At 37.2% G+C, this 24,265-nt stretch overlaps 1 pseudogene; it reads left to right on the top strand.

Annotated features, from left to right (window-relative positions):
• The first annotated feature begins 2,349 nt into the window (after positions 1 to 2,349).
• LOC149532282 (uncharacterized) lies at positions 2,350 to 2,690 on the top strand (annotated as a pseudogene).
• Positions 2,691 to 24,265: the final 21,575 nt, after the last annotated feature.

The following is a 24,265-nucleotide window of genomic DNA, read 5'->3' as shown; positions in this document are numbered from 1 at the left end:
TCCTTTCCATTATCAGTTCTGAGAATTTTAAGTTTGAAACCAAATTGCCTTTCAACATATAACTGAAATTCAATGAATATATCAAGAACTTGATACTTGCTATGAAAAAAATAGATCCAAGTTCGTTTAGAAAAATCATCAACAAAGGTAAGTGGATACCGAGAACCTTGGATGGAGTTTTTCTCCATGGGGCCCAATAGGTCACTATGGACAAGATGCAACTTATGAGTTGCCCACCATGATTTTCCACTTGGAAAGGGCTCCCTATGCATCTTACCACTCATACAACCTGTACAAGCAATCTTAGAAGGAATAATGTGAGGCAAGCCATCAACCATATTGTGCTTTTGCATGAAAGTAATATAATCTAAATTTAAATGGCCAAGTCTTTCATGCCATATATTGAAATCAATAGTAGTATGTAACGAATATCGTGAACTAGAAAATTCATGGAATTTAAACAAATTGTCATTATCCATTTTAGCATGAGCAATCACTTTTTGAGTTTGAGGATCTGTGACATAACATGTATCTTTGTAGAATTCAACTTTATAGTCCTGACATAACTGTGAAACAAAAAGAAAATTAGTTTTCAAATCAAGTACATATACTACATCATGCAATTTACCATTAGGAATAGTTACATCACCTAAACCTTCAACTTTACAAGTCTGATTATTAGCTAACTGAATAGGAATGTTAGCAATATCAGGTTGTAGAGAATCAAAAATTTCTTTATGAGAAGTTACATGTTGTGATGCACCACTGTCAACAATCCATTCTAAAGGTCTACAAAGATTAAAGCTACAAGTAAAAACATGACGAGAATTAGAACCAGTAGAGTTACCTTTTTTGTGATTTGATTTTTGATTATTGTTACTGTTGTTCATAGGTTTTTTATCATTTTGCTTTTTAAAACAGTTATTGACAATATGACCATCTTTGCCACAATAAGAACAATGAGGTTTGGAATTGGAATGATTCCTTTGATTACTAGTATTACAATTGTTATTATGATGATTGTTATTATTGTTATATTTCACATGAAATTTATTGTTGGAATTATTTGAATTAGTATTATATTGTTTGTTTTTATTATTATTATTGGAACAAAAATTATTATTTGAATTTTGAGACACAAATGCATGTTCAGTTGATTTAAGGGTACCAAACTGAATTAGCTTAGCTTCTTCCTGTCTTAATAAAGTTTGAAAAATAACATAAGTTAACTGAGAAGTTAAAGTAGGAATAGCAAGTTGTGCATGAATATTAGTTATAAACTGTTGAAACTGTCTAGGAAGACACTTTTTAAGAATAAGATGAATTAAACGAATGTCCTCTAATTGAACACCTAAGGCAATAATTTGGCTTTTAAGAGAATCAAATTTTAACAAAAATTCATCCATACTCTTAAAATTTGCATACCTGAGATCTTCAAGTTGATCCTGCAACTGCATTTTGCAGTATTCATCTCCACTGTCATACTTGGTTTGCAAGATTGACCAGGCATCATGAGCTTTAGAACAGTGAGCAATTAACACATATAAATCTGGAATAATGGAAATACCAATTAAACCTATAGCTTCTTCATTTTTAGATTTCCAAGTATCTTTTTCGTCTTGGGTAGCCGTTGAACCAGGTTCAAGAGAAGGATCGATGGCTATTTCGAAGAGGTGTTTAAAACGAAAAATGAATGAGATATGAGTTTTCCAGGAATGATAATTAGAATAATTAAGTTTTATTTCTGGAATTAAGGTTGACATTTTTATAAATAAAAATGCCCCCCTAATAGAAATATGACTTATATGTTAACTTGAATAAAAAACGTGATGATGGAATTGAACAACAAAAAATAATTATGCAACAAAACGTTAGTACAAGGATAAACCTGAAACAGAATCCTGCAGAAGATTTATTAGAATGATAATAGCCTAAAAAGGATAACGAATCTAATTCTCTATATTTAGGATGCCTATATTAATGATACCTAATGATATGCCAAATAAAAACAATGATTGAATGCAACACAATTGCATGCAAGAAGGAAACGAAATTCAAACGCTTCTAATGATAACGTAAAACGCTATTTGATAAAAATAGCACCCAAAACTTTTAAGATGTAACACTTGGAACAAATTTAAAAAATGAATCTGCAGGAAAAATGATAAAGAAAGTGACACGGATCAAAAAGCGTCACATGCATCAACTCAGGTAGGAGCGTTTCACTGCGACTACTGCATGGATTCAGTACCGACCTTCAGGAATCGGTAAGTGTGGGCGTTCAGGAGAGAGTAGGCAAATACTAACCTCAATCGGGGAGTCTATGCAAATTAACTAAGAAACCAAAAATTGAGGAGGTGTTAAAATGGCGTCAAAAGCTGCGATTAAAATAGGGGCGAGGGTTGTACCAACAATGGGGTGGAGGGAGAAGTTGGAGAAATACAAAGGTGAGCTATCGAAGGGAGTATGGGGATATATGCAAGACGGCCGATGGAAGCCCCTTGGCATTAGTGCTCGCCACCGCGCTAAGTTGCGCAGGCAGGTCCTCCTGGTAGGAGAGGATTGGCCTTACGATCCACCCCGAAAGGAAATGAGGGATGTAATGAAGGGTCACAAGTGCGATAGAAAAATGGGCAAATATCTCTGAGCTTATGAAGCAGATGCCTCAGATGCTGCTGGAGTCGCTATAGTTGAAAGCGAGCTCTGTTCAAAATTACGTGTAGGTTTGGAGGGTCGACAGAGCAGTATGAACTTTGCAAGCATAGAGGCAAAGAGACAATGGATGGAGGGAGCGAGTTCTGGCTGCGACTGCCGCTGGAGATAAGATTGTGTGGCTTGGAGATGTAGTGGAAATCAAAGAGCAGTTGCATACAATGTTGATAGTGTCTTTGAAAGGCGTTCAAGGAAAAAAATCGCATGCAAGAATATCTAATTAGGGTTTCTAATTAGAGTTTCTTTTAAAAACTAAAAAGAATGAGATTTTTTTTAGAAACAACAATCGATCTATGGATATAATAAGGACAGATACTAAAACAAACTGAATGAAGGTAAGGAAAGAATGGGAATATATTTTTTGTTTTAAAATCTCATAGATTTTTTTTTAAAAGAGATAAATTTTTAGAACAAAGTTTTAAATTTTAAAAGAGATATATTGTAAATTTCAAAAGAGATAATGATTAAAATATAAGTTAAATTTTAAAAGAACTATAAAGAGGTTTAATGAACCTTTTGTATGAAGGATTAAAAAGTAACACTTAGGGTATTTAAGAATTGCCTACAATAATAATATTAGAGAAATAATTTTTTTTTTTTTAAAGGAAATGCACAACTTTATAATAAATGAGTAATATGAAGTAATATTTCTTGTTTTGGCGGCTCGCCTTCCAAAACAGGAAAAAAAAAATTTGAAATTTTTATAGGAAAACCCTTTGGCGGCAAGCCTTCCAAAGAGGGTTAGTAAGCAAAAATGATACACTAAAATCTGCACACAAAGGATGTTAGAGTAAGCAGAAAATTGCAACACAAACTTTTTCTCTCAATGACGTCTCCAAATAAGGTGTGCTCCAATGAATGGCAACCTTCAACACAAAACTTAAAACAAGGATTAGATAGCCAAGCTCTGATACCATGTAAGAAATGATAAGATTGAGCAAGGAATGAGAAACAATCCAAGTAAGTTAAGTGTGAAACAATGTTACCATAAGATAAGCAAAATCCAAGAGCATACACCAAGATGGTTCAACAATGGAGACAAGGATTTATAAGGGGAAAGCAAAGAAAACCCCTTGTGAGTATTATGAATGAAGGAAAATGCCTGGAGAAGAGAGAGAGAGAGTGTTGGAGCTCAATACAATAACATCAAGTGCTAAGAGTGAAGAAGAAAGAAGGAGGAGCATCTCTTATATAGAGATGAGAAAGGAGTTGCATTTGTAACTCCCATTTCTATGAATGCCACATTCATAATAGGTGTGTGCAAAGTGTCACAATCCTCTTAAGGAGGATAAACTAAATAAAGGAATAAAAAAGAGTTGTCCTTACATGTGGAATAAAGGACAAACAATGACATGTCCTCCACATGTGTACAATAGGACAAACTACATTTAGGGATCCTTGGAATATCCCAATTAATACATCCAAGGAAAGATTAACCTTTCTAACAAATAGAAAACAATGAATAAAAGATCTAATGTTAGGCTGATATAAGAGAGATCCAAGGTATGATAAAAGGGTAGATGAACACAACCTATGATAACACAACATGCTAAATTCTAGGAGGCGGGGAGATAGTAAATAAATGTAGGTAATGATGACAATAATGAGATAGGACAAATTATGATGGTGGGATGGGACAACCAATACTTGAATTAGGATAATGAGCTATGATAAAAAATGATCATAAACATAGGAGATACTTACTCTAATGAGGATGATGTTGGAAAATGAGCGACCAACAAACTCGTAGTCAAGAGGATAGTAGAGATTAGAGCTAGGATAGTGACTTATGATAACGATCACATCATGATGTGGTGAAATTGTAGCCTAAGGGATGAAAAGTTATAAGAGTAGGATAATGTAGATAAGTCAATATTTGATGATAAGGATTTTGAATCAAAAGATTCTGATAGTGGAAAAATCTGATGTTTGAGAGAGGTAGGTGATGTAAAGGAAGAGGATATCATGGGTTATGATAGGAAAAGGGAAGGAAAGTAATAAGCAAACAAATGTGAGGTGTATGGGAAGCTTGAGAGCGAGGTACTTCATGAAGAAGTACCACCATGTAGTGTGAGCACTTTATTTGATATAAGAATATTAGGGGCCTACCAAGGTTACTAAGAACATCAAGGCCTCTACCCCAATATTACAAAGGACTGACTCAAAAAAGCGCGCAAGGATTACCCCAGCATAACACGTAAATCCTAGAGAGATCAGTATGAGAATGATGTTGGGTGATCCATAAGCAAAAGATATCACCCCAGTGCATCATGTTATCATAAACGAAAACATGTGTAAAATATGCAAGGGTGATATCTGATTGACTCACAAGCAGAAAAAGATTGTGATTGCAACCATGCCTTTGAGTTGCCCCAGTCAAAACACACCATGATATGAAAGACCATGGCAACCTTGAGGAGGGAAAAATTGAAATCACGTAGAAGCGACCAAAGCAAAATATACAAAAAACAAAAGTGCAAAAAAGTAACCTTTTGCTAAAGAGATCAAGATGATTGGCTACTGACGGGTTGAAAAATATGGAGGAGACACTTGGAAAGGATTTTAAGGCTAGGACGTGTAGGGTACTGACAAAAAGGGACAATGACTTCTTTTCTACAAAGGATGGGCTAGGAACACAGGGTGTCACAATAAGACCTGAACAATATGTGCAAGTATGATTTATACAATGAATGGAGACTTGGGAACATATGACAAAATATAGTAATGGGTATGTATATGAAGGGGGGAAGCTCAAGATGAGGAGATGGCATTGTTATAATACAACTATTGTTAAAAGGGCATGATATGTACAATATAATTATTCTTTACAAGGATTAGGATACTATAGTATGTACAAGATTATGATACATAGGATATGATTGTTGATACAAGGATATGATACACATAATACTAGTTGTCAGGTAGGATATATATGGTAAAGTACAAGGAACATCTGATAAGATACATGTGGCAGAGTGCAAGAGTAGGGTAGATCCGATATGATACATGGGGTAGATTACAATGTTGGATAGATTTGATATCATACATGGGGTAGATTACAATGGTAGGGGAGATATACTAATGAGAGCTATAATACAAGATGTAGGTGGGGTGCTGCAAAGTGGTTGAGATGAAAAGAAAACATCGTGAGTTGGATTGGGGGTATGATAGTGAAACTACGAGGGACACTTTGAAAACATGAGGAGATGGGTGTGAGATATGGAGTGGTGATGGGGGAGATGTACATCATTGATAGATAATAAAAAGGCTAAGTACACCTGACACCTAATTGCTTGGTTTTCACCAGAGTACCTATCCAAGGCGCTTGAATTGCCAAGTTTTCACCATTAGATGCTTGCTTTTCTTGACCTTTTTTTGTCTACTAAGATTTTTGCTTTTAGGCATAGAATTTCTTAAGGTGAATGATGTTGGTAGGATCATTTAGGACTTCACCTTCAAGTGTAGATAGCTGATAGGCCACTAAGCCAAAAGATGTTGTGACCACATAAGGTCCAAGCCATGTGGGCTCGAACTTGCCTTTCTTTTCTCGGTCGGTCTAGACCTTCATGTTTTCTTTGAGGACCATGTCTCCTTCTTGAAAGTGGCACAGATGGACCTTCCAATTGAAATTGTGCTTGAGAAAATTCTGGTAGACCATGAGGTGGTCATAGGCCTTTTTCCTTTTTTCATCGAGTAAATCAAGTAGAGTCAGTTGAGCCACTTTGTAATCCTCATTTGATAACTGACCCCATAAAGAAATGTGAAGGGATGGGAGTTCAACCTCAATAGCTAATACTGCTTCAGTTTCATAAACCAAGGAGTATGGGGTCATGTTAGTGGATGTACAGAATGAGGTGTGGTATGCCCATAAGGCAGGATTGATTTGTAAATGCCAATCACAGTCAGAATCATTAACAACTTTCTTGAGGATTTTAAGTAGGGTTTTATTAGTTGCCTTCGCCTGACTGTTACCTTGTGGGAAGTATGGGCTAGAAAAATGGTGATGGATGTGAAGGGAAGTGCACAATTCTTCTATATTTAGGTTTTTGAAATTACCTCCATGGTTAGTAAAAATGGTAGCCAGTATACCAAAGTGACATATGATATGATATAGGATAAATTTGGACACCTGAACTCCTGTGGCAGTGACAAGGGGAACTTCTTCAACCCACTTAGTGAAATAATCAGTGGTAGTGATTATCCACTTGTGTCCTTCTGAAGAAAGAGGTGCGATAAGACCAACCAGGTCAAACCCCCAACAGGAAAAAGGCCATGGTGGTGCTATAGGTTGCAGATCTTATGCTATGGCTTGAATTAGATTAGCATGTTGTTGACAGGGTAAACATCATTTCACAAATTCACATGCATTATGCTCTAGAGTAGGCCAATAATACCCAACTCGAAGGATTTGTTTTGCTAGAACTATCCCGCTCATGTGAGCACCACAAAGTCCAGAGTGTACTTCTTTGAGAACCATTATAGCCTTGTTTTGGTCTAGACATCAAGAGATAGTATCATGATATCTGTGACAATATAGGGTTTGGGAGATGATAGTATAATGGGAAGCTCTGTGAATGAGGTTCTGGTAATGGGTTCATGTGAGATGGGGAGATATGATACCATTTAGTAGGCAAGCATGAATTTTGTGGTACCATGGGGATTGGGAACCAACCAAGATGCATACCCATGTTGACTCATCATTCTCATATGCGGGCTCATGTAGTTGCTCGACCAAGAATTCATACTATGTAGCCTCATGTGGTATGTCCAAAACGGAACCAATAGTAGCCAGGGCATCAGCTGCCTTATTTTGTAGTCTAGGTATTTTTATGAACTGGAGTTGAGCAAAATGTTCCTTTAATTGATCAACCAACTCTTTGTAAGGTAGTAGCTTGTCATCCTTCATCTGGTATTCATTCAATGCTTGTTTGATGATAAATTGGGAATCACCATAGACCTGTAGTTTTGTGATATTCCATTCAATGGCTATTTTGAGCCCTGCAATAAGGGCTTCATACTCTGAGATATTATTGGTACACTAAAACTGTAACTTGAAAGCTTTAGGAATGTAGTCTCCTTGAGGTGTGACCAAGAGTATGTCAGTGCCAGAGCCATGGGATGTGTAAGATCCATCAAAATATAACTTCCAAGATGGTTGTTCTTCTATCAAATAGAGGTGTTCATCTGGAATAATAAGAGGGTGGTCTGCCACCAAGCGTGCATCTGTCAAGTGATTTGCAATAGCCTAGCCTTTGATAGCCTTTCTGTCAATATATTGGATGTCAAATTTGCTGAGAAGCATGACCCATTTAGCCAGGTGCCCTGTGAGTACTGTGCAAGATAACATATATTTTAATCGATCAATTTTGGAGATTAGTTGCACAATGTTTCTTAACATGTAATGGCACAACTTCTGAGTGGCAAATACCACAGCTAAGCAAGCCTTTTCTATTGGTGTATAATTGAGCTCATATCTCACTAGGGTACGATTGATATAGTAAACAACTCTTTCCTTGCTTGCATCATCAAGTTGTGCTAGAAGAGCACCAAGTGTTGTAAGAGTAGCTGTAATGTATAATATGAGTGGATGCCCTACAACTGGAGGAACCAAAATAGGCAAGTTAGCCAAGTATTTCTTGATGAGCTCAAAGTTGCGCTGGCAATCAGGGTCCCATCTGAAGTTTTGATCCTTTTTGAGTAGATGTGTAAATGGTTGGCATTTATTAGCAAGTTGGGAGATGAACCATCTGATTGATTGGAGTTTCCCCTGAAGAGAATGAAGGTGCTTGAGTGTCTTAGGAGGATCCATATCCATGATGGTGTTGACCTTTTTAGGATCAATCTCAATACCATGCCATGATACAATGAATCCCAGGAGCTTCCCTAAGGTAATGTCAAAGACACATTTCTTAGGATTGAGCATGAGATGATATTTAGCCAATCGATCAAACACTTCCTCAAGATGAGATAGGTGATCAAGGACATTAAGAAATTTGACTAAAATATCATCTACATAATCCTCAAGAGTCTTATGAATTAGGTCATGGAAGATGACCATCATGGCATGTTGATATGTTGCCCTGGCGTTCTTTAGCCCAAATGGCATCATGTTATAATAGAATGTTCCTCAAGGTGTGGTAAATTTCATCTTATGTTGATCTTCGTCTGCTATCTGAATCTAGTTGTATTTAGAGAAACCATCCATGAGTGATAAGAGCTCATGGCTTGCAGTGAGATAAACAATCATGTCTATATTTGGCAATGGGAAATCATCCTTCGAACAAGCTTTATTGAGATCTCTAAAGTCTGTGCAAATTTTGATATCATCAAAAGGCTTTGTAATAGATATCATGTTGGAAATCCATTCGGAATAGTCAATTGGGTGAATGATTTTCACTTCTAGCAATTTTTCTAGCTCCACTTTAACCAACAAAGCAACTTTAGGGTGCATCTTACAAAGCTTTTTCTTGACAGGTTTGACACTTGGATCCATGGCTAGATGATGCACTACTAACTTGGGGTCCAACCCCGACATGTCTTGATAGGACCATGCAAAATGACCAACATTTCATGGAGGACTTCAATGAGAAGATCCACCTTCTCAAGTAGTAGAGAGGTCGCAATATATGTGATATGTGGTATTTCAGTCAGACTGATATTGACAAGTCTAGTTTCTTCTGTCAAGACTAAAGATATTGGAGGCCTGTGCTCTTGTGGGGAAGGATGAAATCTCCATCTTTGGGTGCCTAAGAGAGGTTTTCACCGTCACATATTCCTTTATTTTTATTTCATTTCTTGATTCATCTAATGGTGCTCCAGAGGAGTTTTCACTAGAGGATGTTTTGCATTTTCTTTTTTTCTTTTTTGTTTCCTTTTTTTAATTCAATTTTGCGACTGGAGATTCCCTCCTCCCCAAAGTAACCTGCTAGGTCCATTTTGTAGACATATGCAAATGGTGGTGGTAGTCATTTATGTGGTGTCTTTTCTCCCATAAATTTAAGGAGTGTGTGCTTTAGAGAATTTGTCAACATGGACAACACTTGGTTGGTCCCAATCAATGAGTTCGGGGTGAGCGAGTGGTAGGTCTATAAGATCTAGGGATAATTGGCAGAGCACAGATGCTCCTAGGATAATCTCATCAAGGAAAATATCGTCATGGGATTTCTTTTCTACTTCCTTAGGAATGTCTTCGACCTCAACTATTTTGGATGTTTGTGAAGGCATGGCCTTCTTTTGTAGTGCCCCTAGTTACAGGGAGTGCATAGCCTAAGCCTTGCTTTTTCTTATGCAGGGGCATCCAGGAAAGCAACTAAACCAAAGAGGACACCAAGGGTCAAGAAGGATGAAATGGTATCCAAAGAAGTCAATTAGCATGTTTTGGAGCCTATAATGGCTTATGGCAATGTTGGATTCAATAAACTATGTCAAAGTCCTAAAGACCAAAGGACCAAATGCAATGTAATAGGATCAACATGCAATGTAATAGGTGAAAGGGCAATGTAACGGGGTATTTTAGTAGGTTTTGGGTAGTTTTCATATTTAGAGGCATTGAATAAATACATTTGACCATTCATAGGTCGATGGAATAGATTAGGAACTTAAAACATTCATAAAATGCATAAAAGCAAAGTTTACAAATTTGAAATTTAAATGCCAACGGTTATAAAGTCATTTGGAGGGAAATTAGCATTTTAAATATTTTTAGGCTTAACTAAGCCTCAAACTATTTGGGATTAGTTTTGGCAGGTGTGGGAGGTTATTAAATGACCATGGATCCATTGTACGAGCAGAGTTAGTAGTAAGGAAAAAAAGGAAAAGTTTGGCTGTACGGGCTACTATAACAGTGAGCAATAAAAATCCATATTTTATGCTGTCTCATTGATTTATTGAACTTTTCTTTGTTTGGACTATCATATCTATGCATTAGGAAGGTTATTGGATTCCATTTTGATCATTTTTTAATAAGTTTTACTCTGTTTTGAAGAATTTTACACGACTGATAGTTCATTTACTGGTTGTTTCACTTGTAATTGTTGTAACAGTCTAGTTTTTTTTTTCAAGATAATGACCCTTCCATGAATTTGAAGGACCCAAACTTCGTGGGAGGCGTGAAACTAACATGTACCATAGAAATTAACAGTTTTTGTTCAGCACTAGTGCTTATGGCAGTGAGTTTTCAGAAAACAGTGAGAGTGTTCCTTAAGGAATGATTGGGTATGGTGTAGTAGCGAGCAATTGGTCGGAATAAGGAGGGAGTTTAATGGTTTGGAATGTCCTAGGGCATCAAGGAGAAGGTGTACCAACCATTTATTTGATTCCAAAATGTGCGGAGTTGGAGTTTTTAGAAAGCCCTAAGTAACAAGGGTTTTGAAGCATTAGATTGATGTTTGAGGGTTTTAAGTGGAGTGAGTCTGAAATATTTTGGATTTAGTCATATTTTGTCATGTTCCAACCGTGTTGAAGATTTGGAGTGATAAAAATAAGGGAAAAATAGAGTTTCTTTGTAAAGTGATGAGATTTGATGCCATTTTAAGGGTCACCTTGTGAAGGAAGTCATATCTGGTCCAAAGGAGTCTATGTTAAAATTTACATATGTTGAATAAACCTAAAAAGGGTATCTAAAAATATAAATTTTTCTTAAGTCATTTGGGAAAAGTTAGAGAAAAAGTGAAAAAATTGGTACAACAGGGCTAATAGGGGCTCATAGGGCCAAAAGGTAGTTTGAAGAGATTTGTCCATTGGGTATTGTTTTGGCTATCAAAAGTGGTTGAATCCTATTGAATATGCATTGTTAACATCATTTATACCTATCCTAGGCATTGGGAGGCACAATCAGGTCATTTGTGGGTAATTAGCCTATAGTGAGCCTAAAGGGCTAGTGGGGTTAATGTATTATTGAAGAGACATTTACATCATTTACACCACTTCTGGTATCCACTCTGCATCATGTGGTATCAGAGCGTCAATAAGATCTTTTTGGGAGTTGAAAGTTACAGGTTTTATCATCATAGGAGTCTTTTGTCATCTTTTGTATACTGGTCCCTTTGTTGAAGCCTTGGAGTGCTAATCCCTCCTTGTGTGTCCCGGAGTTGAAAGGTATACCAGAGGTGTCAAAAGAGTTCTTGGTGAGAAAGAACATCAATAAGAAGGTACTTGAATAGGTAGAAGAAAACTAGTTTGCAAATATGCCTCCTAAGGGACAAATGGCTAGGGAGTTAGAAGAGTTGAGACAAGAGTTGGAAAAGGAGAGAAGAGAAAGAAGGGATCTTGAAGCATCCAAAGAAAGGGAAGAAAGGCAGATGAGAAGGGAGAGGTTACAGTTGATTGCAAGGATAGAAGCCTTAGAGAAAGAAAGACAAGAACAACCTAGAAGGGAAGTAGTACAAGAAGAAGAGCATGAAGAGGACAATGAAGGAGAAGAAGATAATGATGCAAGACAATAGCATAGAGCAGCAAATGATCCTAAGGAAAGAAGATTCCTAAGAATACTTAAGGCAGCACAAGGTATTGGTTTGAAGACAGTGATGGATTTGTCTATCTATCAAGGCAAGATGGAGAGTGAAGAAGTGCTTGGATGGATAGAGGCACTTGAGAATCTTTTTGATCTAGAAGACATAGACGAGGAAAAGAAAGTGAAAGTAGCAAAAGAAAGGTTAAGGGGAACAACCCTTACATGGTGGAAAAGTCAACAAAATGAGAGGATGGCTAGAGGCCTTAACAAAATTTCAAATTGGGATAGGATGAAGACAATGATAAGGAGTTAATTTTTGCCATCAGATTTGGCTATACAGATGAAGATGAGAAGGACCAATTTGAAGCAGAGGGATATGGATTTTATGACCTATACTAAGTAATTTCATACCCTAAGCATTAGAGGAGGGGTAGAAGATGAAGAAGAAAAGGTTGCAAGGTACATGAGTGAGCTAAAGTATAGCATTCAGGATGAGATTGGTTTAAACGTCCCTAGCAATCTTGGGGAATGTTTTCAGTTGGAAATCAGAGCAGAGGAAAAGTTGAAGAGAAAGAATGGAGAGACAAGGAAATACAAGAGGAGGTGGATCAATGAGAGGAAGAGGAGGAAGAACAAATTAGACTTGGGAAGAGAAGGATAAAGATAAGGGTTCTACTTTAGAATCTAGGGGTGGATATAGTAATAGAGGAGGAAGATTTGGAGGAGGAAGAGGACATGGAGTGTTTACTGGTAAATGTTTGCATTGCAATGAGATTGGGCACCAATGATTCAGATATCCAAAGTAGCATGAATCAGATCAAGGAAAAGATAGAAGAGTGCACATGGTTCAACAAGAAGAGCAGAAAGTAGAATCAAGGCTAGCAAACCCTGAGCTTGAAGGTAAATTCTTGTCGGTAAAGCAAGGAGAGAAAATTCATCAAGAACCAAAGATAACAATTTTTAAGACTACTTGTTTATGCAAAGGAAAGATATGTAAAGTGGTTGTTGATTCAGGATCACAGAATAATATTTTGTCTCTTGATATGATTACCAAACTAGGCATTGTTCCATTTGATCACCCTAGTCCCTACAAGGCCACTTGGGTTAACCAACAGCAACATGTAGAGGTTAGGGAAAGAGCATTTGTGAATTTTTCCATTGGTTCATATCAGGATAGAGTGTTGTGTGATGTGGTTCCTATGAATGTACACATTTGATCTTAGGAAGACCATGGCAATATCTTAGGAGGACACTTCATGATGGTTTCAATAACACTTACATAGTCCATAAAGATGGTTAAACATATAAGTTAACACATTTACCTTCAGAGAGTCTAAAAGAGCATCCTTTGATATGTTTTGCTGAGTATTTTCAACTATTACAGTAGGGTGATAAGAAGGTTGATACTAGTTGGATGGGTGATGATAGTATGCAACAGACTGTGAGGAAAAACAATCCTCTTAATGATGATTTGTGGGATCTATTTTATGTGCAAGTTGGTTCAGTAAAGTTTCCTATTGATGAGCAGGGGTATGTGAGTGAGAAAAAGAAATTGTCGGGTTAGCAAGTGCATCAGAGAAGAGCAGAAGTACAAAATAGTTATAAGTAGCAAGGTCCCAGAAAAGGACACACTAAAACATTTTTTATTTCTAACTCATTTTTTGATGTGAGTATAGGATGGCAAAGCAGGAAGAAGGCAACATTTGGGGACTATCTGATCCCTATTCAGATGATGATGGTCGACAGCAATCAGATTGATCATAGGAGCAATTCTTGGGACAAGAATTTTCTTGTTCATGGAGAGTATGATGCAAGGGCATCTAGGAAAGTAGCTAAACCAAAGAGGACACCAAGGGTCAAGAAGGATGAAATGGTATCCAGAGAAGTCAATTGGCATGTTTTGGAGCCTATAATGGCTTATGACAATGTTGGATTCAATAAACTATGTAAAAGTCCTAAAGACCAAAGGACCAAATGCAATGTAATAGGATCAACATGCAATGTAATAGGTGAAAGAGCAATGTAATGGGGTAGTTTAGTAGGTTTGGGGTAGTTTTCATATTTAGAGGCATTGAATAAATGCATTTGACCATTCATAGGTCAATGGAATAGATTAGGAACTTAAAACATTCATAAAATGCATAAAAACAAAGTTTACAAATTTGAAATTTAAATGCCAATGGTTATAAAGTCATTTGGAGGGAAATTAGCATTTGAAATATTTTTAGACTTAACTAAGCCTCAAACTATTTGGGATTAGTTGGGACAGGTATGGGAGGTTATTAAATGACCATGGATCCATTGTAAGGGAAAAGTTAGCAGTAAGGAAAAAAAGGAAAAGTCTGGCTATACGGGCTGCTATAACAGTGAGCAATAAAAATCCATATTTTATGTTGTCTCATTAACTTATTGAACTTTTTTTTGTTTGGACTATCATATCTATGCATTAGGAAGGTTATTGGATTCCATGTCGATCATTTTTGAATAAGTTTTACTCTATTTTGAAGAATCTTACACAACTGATAGTTCATTTACTGGCTGTTTCACTTATAATTGCTACAACAGTCTAGTTTTTTTTTTTCAAGATAATGACCCTTCCATGAATTCCAATGGCCCAGACTTCATGGGAGGCTTGAAACTAACATTTACCATAGAAATTAATAGTTTTTGTGCAGCACTAGTGCTTATGGCAGTGAGTTTTCAGAAAATAGTGAGAGTGTTCCTTAAGGAATGATTGGGTATGGCGTAGCAGTGAGCAATTGGTCTGAATAAGGAGGGATTTTAATGGTTTAGAATGTCCTAGGAAATCAAGGTGAAGGTCTACCAACCATTTATTTGATTCCAAAGTGTGCAGAGCTGGAGTTTTGAGAAAGCCCTAAGTAACAAGGGTTTTGAAGCATTAGATTGATGTTTGAGGGTTTTAAGTGGAGTGAGTCTGAAATCTTTTGGATTTAGTCATATTTTGTCATGTTCCAACTATCTTGAAGATTTGGAGTGATGGGAATAAGGTAAAAGTAGAGTTTCTTTGTACAGTGATGAGATTTGATGCCATTTAAGGGTCACCTTGTGAAGGAAGTCATATCTGGTCCAAAGGAGTCTGTGTTAAAATTTACATATGTTGAATAACCCTGAAAAGGGTATCTGAAAATGCAATTTTTTTCTTAATTAATTTGGGAAAAGTTAGAGAAAAAGGGAATAAACTGGTACAATAGGGCTAATAGGGGCTCATAGGGCCATAAGGTAGTTTGAAGAGTTTTGTCCATTGGGTATTGTTTTGGCTATCAAAAGTGGTTGAATCCTATTGAATATGCATTGTTAACATCATTTATACCTATCCTAGGCATTGGGAGGCACAGTTAGGTCATTTGTGGGTAATTAGCCTATAGTGAGCCTAAAGGGCTAGTGGGGTTAATGTATTATTGAAGAGACATTTACATCATTTCCACCACTTCTACTATCCACTCTGCATCATTTTCTTTTTTAGGTATGCCTCTATAGGCTGCCTAATACCTGTTTCTAGACTTCCTAGACCACCTTCTTGATAATCTCATTGTTCAATGGCGAGGCGATGTGACCATGGGTACTTTTTTTTAAAGCAATCAAGCAACTCTTCACTCTTTGGAGGTGGCTCTTTGTATAGCCATGTGTTAATATCTGGAGTGGTTTCTTCGCCATCAAGGATACCCTTGGTGATGAATGTGGTAGGGCCCATTTGTTTGAGTTGAGAGGTGGTATTTGGCATTGGCCCTTGATTTGTCGAGCATCCTTGAGTATGTGATCCAAGTGGTAGAGCGCCAATAGCAAAAGCATCTATGAGACTGTATTTGCCACATCCTTGGTAGTTGATCTTAACTGTGGAAAGAGTGGAAGCTAAAATGGTATCCAGATCATGGCAGGTGCTGGAGGAACTAGTCGTGGTGTGGCCAATGTTGATTCTAGGACAATGATTGGTGTATGAAGCTTCGACCGCATTATAATAAGAAAAGGGTTTAGGATCTGCATGGATGGTTATCTCAATGCCATTATGCAAAAATTTCACACACTGATGATATGTGGATGGAATGGCCTTCATGGCATGAAACCATGGGCAGTCGAGGAGGATGTTGTATGGAAGGTTAAGATCAACTACATGACAAACTATTTCTTGAGCGGCTGAGCCGACTCTGAGAGGGAGCAAGATGGTTCCTTTAGTGGTGTGCTCCAAGTTGTCATATGCTTTGATAGTGATTACTTCATTAATGATATCTACCTTAGTGTATCCTGCCTATTTGATAAATTTTAAAGTACATAGATTTAAAGTCGATCGATTATCTATCATGACCCTTTTGACTACAAAGTTGGAAACCATGACAACTATGCAAAGTGGAAGGATATGATTGGGTTCAACTACTAGGATGTCTTAGTGGTTTTGAACGATAAAGCACATGATGTGGAAAGATGGCCAACCAAGTTGCCAAACTCGGTGGCATTTATGTCTATAGGGATGCGTAATTAGTGGAGAGCATTGTCGAGGATCTCTTGATAAAGTGGGCTTGTTCGTAAGAGATCTAGAATGGAAATTTAAGTTGGTGTGTTTACAAGGTGTTCCAAGATATTATATTGTGGTCCTAATGAGGGTGATCCTAATGAAGGTTCTTTGGATGGAGTTGGTCTTGATAGTGCAGACACAGGTGGGCCAGCTATATTGAGTCAAGCTCAGTGAGTAATCACTGCACATTAGGTATATGGGCCTTTGATGTTTATAACATTGACAGATGGCTACACTTGTGATATGTAACCGATGAGGCTCCCATAGTCCAAATATGTTGAGGTACAATTTTGAGACTTATCTCAGTCATCACCTTTTTTAGTTTGAGAAAAATTTAGTTTATTGATAGAAGTGTTCATGGGTGTCTTTCCTGTGTTTGTGTTATGAGGAGGAAAAGTGTTTTGATAGATCATCAATCCTGCATTGGGTGAAGCTTGTGCCCCTACTATGATCTCTTTCTGGTCAATAAGAACTTGGACATAATCTTTGAGTTGCATGCACTTAAGGGTGGTATGTCCTTTGACATGATGGAATTTGCAAAACTCATTATCCTTATACCAGGATGCTCTAGACTGATTAGGTTCCAAGGGTTGTGTCTATGGATATTGAACAAGATTATCCTTGTCTAGTTTTTCAAATATTGCATCAAGGGGCTCCCCCAATGGGGTGTATACACATGGTTGTCTTTGTACATGTGGTTAAGGTCCAGCCAAAAGTGTGATGGCATTAGTTTGATTGTGATGGGTGGGTACTTGTTGATTGTTTTGCATAGGTGGTTGCTAATATACAGGGGGTTGTTGCTGATAAGGTTGTTGAAAAAATGTGGTGGGGTTGTTAGCAGTTGCCCCAATGATATGAACATGTTGGGTGTCAACGATGCCATCTATCACCGTGTTTTTGTTTTTATTCCAATATCGTGTTTTATCATTACTCGGGCCTTGATCTTGGGTGTTTTCTTTGTAAAGTTTGATGACACCATCCTTGATGAGCCCTTTTTCAAGTCCCATTCCCTTTTCCTTAATGTCTTTATATGTTTGTAAACAGTTCATAACCATGTGATGGGCAAGACTAGGATATGCATTATTTATGAACATTTTGACAAGGTGAGGTTCTAGAATGGTACATGAGATCCTAGTTGTGAGGATTTTCCAATGTTGTAAGTATTCTGCAAGGCTTTATCCTCCTTTTTGTTTGGTATGAACTAAGTCTACTACAAATAAATCAGTTTCAACAAGATCAGAATATTAAACCACAAAGGCTTTAGAAAGATGTGCGAAGGTTTTAATGGTACCTTGAGGGATACGACAGAACCATTCTAGGACTAGTCCTCCTAAGCTTTTCAGAAAAAGTCACATGAGGAATACATCATTTCAGGCCACTTCTTGGCAATGCATATAGAATTCTTTGACATGCATGATTGGATCACTTTTCCCCCTAAATTTATCAAACTTGGGGATCTCAAAATGTTTAGGAAATGGTGTCATTGTGATGGTTTTGTCCAATGGATATGGGCAATCATTTTCAAATTTAAAATTTTTGGAATCTATCCCATCTTTGAAGGCCTTGAGAGCATTTTTCATTTCCTCCCATTCAAAATTTACATGTGAGGGAGCGGATGCCCCCGGTCTATGTGCCTCCAGCGTGGGATACATAACATATGCTAAGGATTGATATGGAATACCCCAACTATCATATGGTGTTTGTGGAAAAATAGGTTGTGCAACTAGTGGGATGGAGCCATGGGTTGTTGGAATGTAGTTTGTGCATAGTTTTGCATCTGTTGAGTAGATCGTGGATGGGGCTAGTAAGTATGAGGTTGTTGCCCTACTAGATAATTCTAAGTAGATACTTGAGCATATTGTTGACATGATGATTATGGCTGAAAAGGTGGTAGTGTCGGCAATTCCTAGGCCATGCTCTGGGAATGTATACTTTGTCGGATATATGTTGGTTATGCTCCTGCTTGAGAGAGCAATTGAGTATTAATAGGGGCAAGGTAATTAATATGAGGAAAATTACTCATAATAGGGAATTGTAGTGGAGGGGTGATTTGGCTATTGCCAAAGGGTGGCATAGAAAAATAGTTGGTAAGGGGTGGTAGAGAATAGCTTTACGAAGTGAGGGATGAAAGTGTTTGAGGCATGGACATGGATGTTGTGATAAAGGGGAGGCTAGCAGTAGGTCCTTGTGACATAGTAACACCCCAAGGTCCTAGAGGAAATGAAGCCGACGTATTTTGGCTAGTAACAAAGGGATTGATAGTAATGTTGGGTGGAATGGAAGATGAGGTATTTGACCCTAGTGGTGGTATTTCAGTGGTAATCAAACTAGGTGTGTTGTGGGATGGAAGGGAAAATGCAGTGTTGCTGGATGCAAAAGGAGGATTTTTTGAAGTAGGGAGATGAGTGGTGAAAGCAGATGTAGATGAGACACTTGGGTTTGTTTGAGATGTAGTTTGTACTAAGGGTTGAGTGAGGATGGGATGAGTGTTTTGTGGAATGGGAGCAGTCACTTGGGTTGAGGGTATATTCAGGTCTGCAAGCTCTGTCTGTGGTGGTTGGTATCACTGTTGGGTGAGGAGAAGGGATCAAAAGGGTCTAATGATCCTATGGATGGTGGGTGCCACCTAAACAGGGGATGTGTGGGATCTATAATGTGGGGAGGTAGTGGACGTCCAAACTCAAAAGCACCAACATTATCCCTTAAGAAATTTTCCATGATGGTTTCCTTATTTCGATCTATGATGGCATTAACAGTGGTTGCATGGTTGATGAGACCAAAATTTGCCTTTATTTAATGATGTTTAAGATACTTTGTTGATACTCTGTTAAAACATTTGTGGACCTATGTTTACCGAAGTTATGATAAACCTATGGGGTAGAAACTATGCCCTCTTTTGCTAATATTGTATATAGTATGTAGTATTTCATATAGTTATCAAAATGTGCATTTTTATATTTGAATTTAATTTGATAAATGTTTATTTGCAAATGTGTTTTTTGTTATAACTAACCTGTTAATGAAGACTGAAAGATGATTGGAGGAATTCAAAAGCTAAGCATCAAAAACATTTAAGGAGAAGAGAATGCCAAGGAGCAACCATGGTGGAGGAAGTTGTAACGGTTCCAGAAGACATGGTAGCGAGTAAGGAGGAACTATGAAGATGTATTACCTTCTCTACATTTACTCTATGGTGAGTGGATGTTTAGAATTTATTATTCCTGTGTTAAGCCATTATTCCTTCTTCCCGCCTTCAGTTGTTATCTTCCTATTTTCTCTCTCTTGCATATTTTAAGCTAGGTCGTTTACTTTTTTGTTATGGAATAAATGGTTATTTCGTATATATATAGGAATTGACCCAAGTGTGTTAAGTTTTTAGAACCAATTAGAAGAAATATTTTCTGAGAACAGACTGTTAACTTTTATAGTTTTTTTTTTTATAGTTCTATGTTATGTAATGAATTTCTAAATTAAATGAAATAGTTTTTGGATTTCATATTGTGTTAGTAGTTTAGAGAAGCCGACCAAGGGGGCCCACTTGGAAGGTGGATTAGATTAGGATACAATAGATTAATTTCCAAGCATTTATAGCATCTTAGTTAGAAGTTGTGAGTTCCTTCCTATAGCATCACACTTTGTGAATGTTCCTACAGCATATGTGAGAACAATTTTAGTGGATGAGCCAAGTTGGAATATTTGTTATCTTTTTATTGTAGTTCTAGTATGCGTAGAGTTAATTGTGTTAGTTTCATGTAGCAATAGTGTAAGTTATTTTCCTTTCATTTTTACTTTCCTGCAGCATAAGCTTAGTGACTCATTAAGAGACCTAGTGCACATACTGTGTCGACCATTTCAAGTATAGGTCCCTGGGTTGATAAGATTAAATGCACCTCATAGTGGGAGAAATAGTCCTTAGTTTGAATATATTATTCCTAAGCAAGGCCTAGTGCATGACTATGATACACCTATTGTGAGGTGGGTCATTTTTGGTGTCGTTGTCGGGGATGGTGTCAAGATAGGAGCATTTTTGAGTCATAGTTCCTAGATAAAGTTTTTTTCAGAAATCTCTAAGTTTGAAGTTCCTTTCACCTGTGTGAAAAATTTAATTGCATGCATCGAAAAGGAAGACAATGAGATGAATATGGTAGATTTCTTCCACAAGGATCTGTTAATTTGAATGAAGAAGTTGAAGAAGAAGAAGTTGAGTTACTTTTTGAAGACACAAGCCCTATTTTTCCTATAGTATCAAGAACTGAACCAATAGATATATCTAGTCTTCAACCCTTCACTGAAGTACTGGCCAATTTTCTTAATAACATTACTTTGAATCCACCAATTGTTAATCATCTGGTACCTAATGTCCCTTTTCAATAGAAACCTCATAATCTGATACCTCCAGTCATGGCACAACCTACTTTTCCATTTCCTCTTCCAAGTCTTATAACCAATGCTAATCTTAAGAACATACCTCCCACTGCTCTTCCAAAGTTTTATGGCCTTGCAACTGAAGACCCTGATACTTTCTTATTTGAATTTGATATCCTTTTTCGTAGTTTTGACTACAACACTAATGTCCATAAGCTTAAGTTGTTTCCAACAACATTGAAAGAATCAACTTTATGATGGCTTATGGGCTTAGGAGCCAATGCAGCAGGAAGTTGGGATGAAATGCAAGCTTTGTTTCTGGATAAATATAAAGAATATTGCAAAGCATTTGGTTCAAGAGGGGATGATATCTTTAGGATATCATAGAAGGAGGAAGAAACATTGGAAGACTATGTTTTGCATTTCTTATACACACTACAAAAGAACCCTTAGCATACATTGTCTGAAGATTCACAAAAGTTGGTCTTTCTGAGAGGTGTGAATGACGACTATCTAGAAACATTGGACCTGATGGCTGGCGGTGACGTATATCAAGCATCCTGGGATGATCTCAAGAAGATCTGTCAAAACTATTCAAGGTCAACCATGAAGAAAGGCCGAGGACCTCGTTCCATAGTCACTAAAGGAATCACTCAAGGCATTTTGAAGCTTGAGATATCTAACCTATTGTCATATTTCAAACAAGATATCATCAACGATGTTGCTACACATCTAGATACAATGACTGCAAAGAAGAAACAAGCAGAAGCTGAATTACAACTAGCTGAGTACTGTCCTCATTTTTGGAAGCAAAAGAAGGATTACCAATGTAAACTGGTCACAAGAATGGAGAACCAACATCTTCCAACTGAGTACATCAAGATAGATGGAGATGATGAGCAAGGATTTTTTGTTGCTCAATGTTGACCATGGGCCCAACATCAAGGTATGCCTCAGGACCCCTTGCAAAGTTCAAATTCATATGGTAATCAATGGCAAAACTGTAATTTTCAAGGTCCTCCATAGAATTAATCCAATTGGAACAATGCTAGGAAAAATAACCCACAACAATCCCAATGGCCTCAAAATTCCCAACCGCCCTGGCCTAATCAATAGAGTAACCAATGGCCACAGAACCAATAGAACTACAGGCAAAACTAGCAAAACCAATGGCAACCACCCCAAGGGAATTGGCAGCCTATGAACTAATGGAAGGGATCTCAACAATGGCCTAACCAACATACTGGTGCTCCACAATTACCCCCTCCAGTTCAACAACCTGCTTTAATGCCACCACCTGCAAATCCTAGAACTCAAAGCAAACACAATTACCAGCACAACCTCAACCAAATCCGAATAGCCAACAACCATAGTAGCCCATGTATAGTGTTGATGTTCAGCAGTATCCTGCTTACACCCTGAATGTTGCTGATATACATCTGAGATCTGGTACAACTTTATCAGTGCCTAAACTGCCTCTTATAACTAAATACCAAATTCTCCTGTAGCATTAGAACCTTCAGTTGCTGAACTTGTTGGCTCATCTAATGTCACCATGTCAACCCCAACTCAAGCAATAGTAGAACCTCCTTTTCCAAAAAAAATTGATATAACAAAAACCTAAACAAACTAAGGAACAACCTTTTAACATTGTTGATCAGTTAAAAAATATACATGTCCAAATACCATTGTTTCAAGCTTATTAAGGACATTCCAGTCTATGGAAAAGCTATTAGGGAAGCCTGCTTGAAGAAACTTGGAAGGAAGAAGAAGGATCCCACCACAGTCCATGTTGTGGGACAATTGGCTAACATCATGCTAGGGAAAGTGATTACACCAAAATATTCTGATCCAGGAAGTCCAGTGGTGGATGTCAGTATAAATGGTCAGTTTGTTAAAAATGCTTTAATAGACCTCCGAGCTGCTATAAATATTATGACCAAAGATACCATGAAGAAGTTGAAAATAGAAGGAATAAGGGCTACACCAACAGTTCTACAGCTTGCAGATAGTTCTACTATCACCCTTGATGGGATGATAGAAAACATAGTTGTAACCTTAGATTCTCTGGAGTATCCTACAAACTTCATGATTTTGTCCCCTAAAGTCAATCTATCTGGTTATCCTATCATCTTAGGTAGACCATGGTTAGCCATAGTTGAAGCAAATATAAGTTGCAGATCAGGGAATATGACTATATCAAATGGTCAAGCAACAAAGCAATTTGATTTATATCCTCCAACCCAACCATTACTAGATTTAGGAGATGAGGAAGAAGAGTTGAATTCTATAGTACAACTCATGATGTTGCATAGACAGTCTTTCCTAAAATTGCAAGAGGAAGATTTAGTATTTCAGAGTATCCTTACTAATACCTGTGTGGTAGAAAAAGATGTATCTGAAAGTTCTGTGTTAGAATTGATCACATATGAGGAATGTGATAAGAATTATACTTTGCTCAAAGAACCTAAAATTCTTTATCCACTTTTACCTTGTGAATTAGAGGTAAGTCCAATTTTTGAAGCCACTATGATAGACTTCACTAGTACTATTGAATTGATTAAAGGTCATAATCTCCATGTTAATCCTATGTTAACACCCACACAGATGGAACAACTAAAAGAATTTCTTCAAAGGCATGAAAAGGCCTTTGCATGGGATTATAGTGATACAAAGGGGTTGAGTCCTACATTATGCACTCATAGGATATATATCAATGAAGGTTGTCTACCACTCTATCAACCCCAAAGAAGGATAAATCCAAGCCTTAGAAAAATAGTTAAAACTGAATTACAAAAATTGCTTGATGCTGATTTTATTATCCTATATCTAATAGTAGATGGGTGTCACCCCTGGTCATAGTACCTAAAAAGGGAGGAAAATGGAGAATCTTTGTAGATTATAGAGAATTGAACAAGGCTACTAAAAAGGATCACTTTCCTTTACCATTCATAGACCAAGTTTTGGACACATTAGCTGGAAAGAAGTATTTCTCTTTTCTAGATGGGTATAGTGGTTATAACCAAATCAGTATTGCTCCTCAGGATCAAGATAAAATCACATTTATCTGTCCATGGGGTACTTTTGCTTACTTTATTTTACCATTTGGTCTATGCAATGCTCCTGCAACATTTCAAAGAGCAGTTATTAGTATTTTCGCTAATATATCACATGATTGTATGGAAATCTACATGGATGACTTCACAACA

Source organism: Cupressus sempervirens, chromosome 10 (assembly GCF_028749045.1).
Source record: "Cupressus sempervirens isolate cs-2001-9-10 chromosome 10, ASM2874904v1, whole genome shotgun sequence".
Taxonomy (NCBI): domain Eukaryota; kingdom Viridiplantae; phylum Streptophyta; class Pinopsida; order Cupressales; family Cupressaceae; genus Cupressus; species Cupressus sempervirens.
The sequence above is the reverse complement of the archived record's forward strand: the minus strand, read 5'-3'. Positions and strand labels throughout refer to the sequence as shown.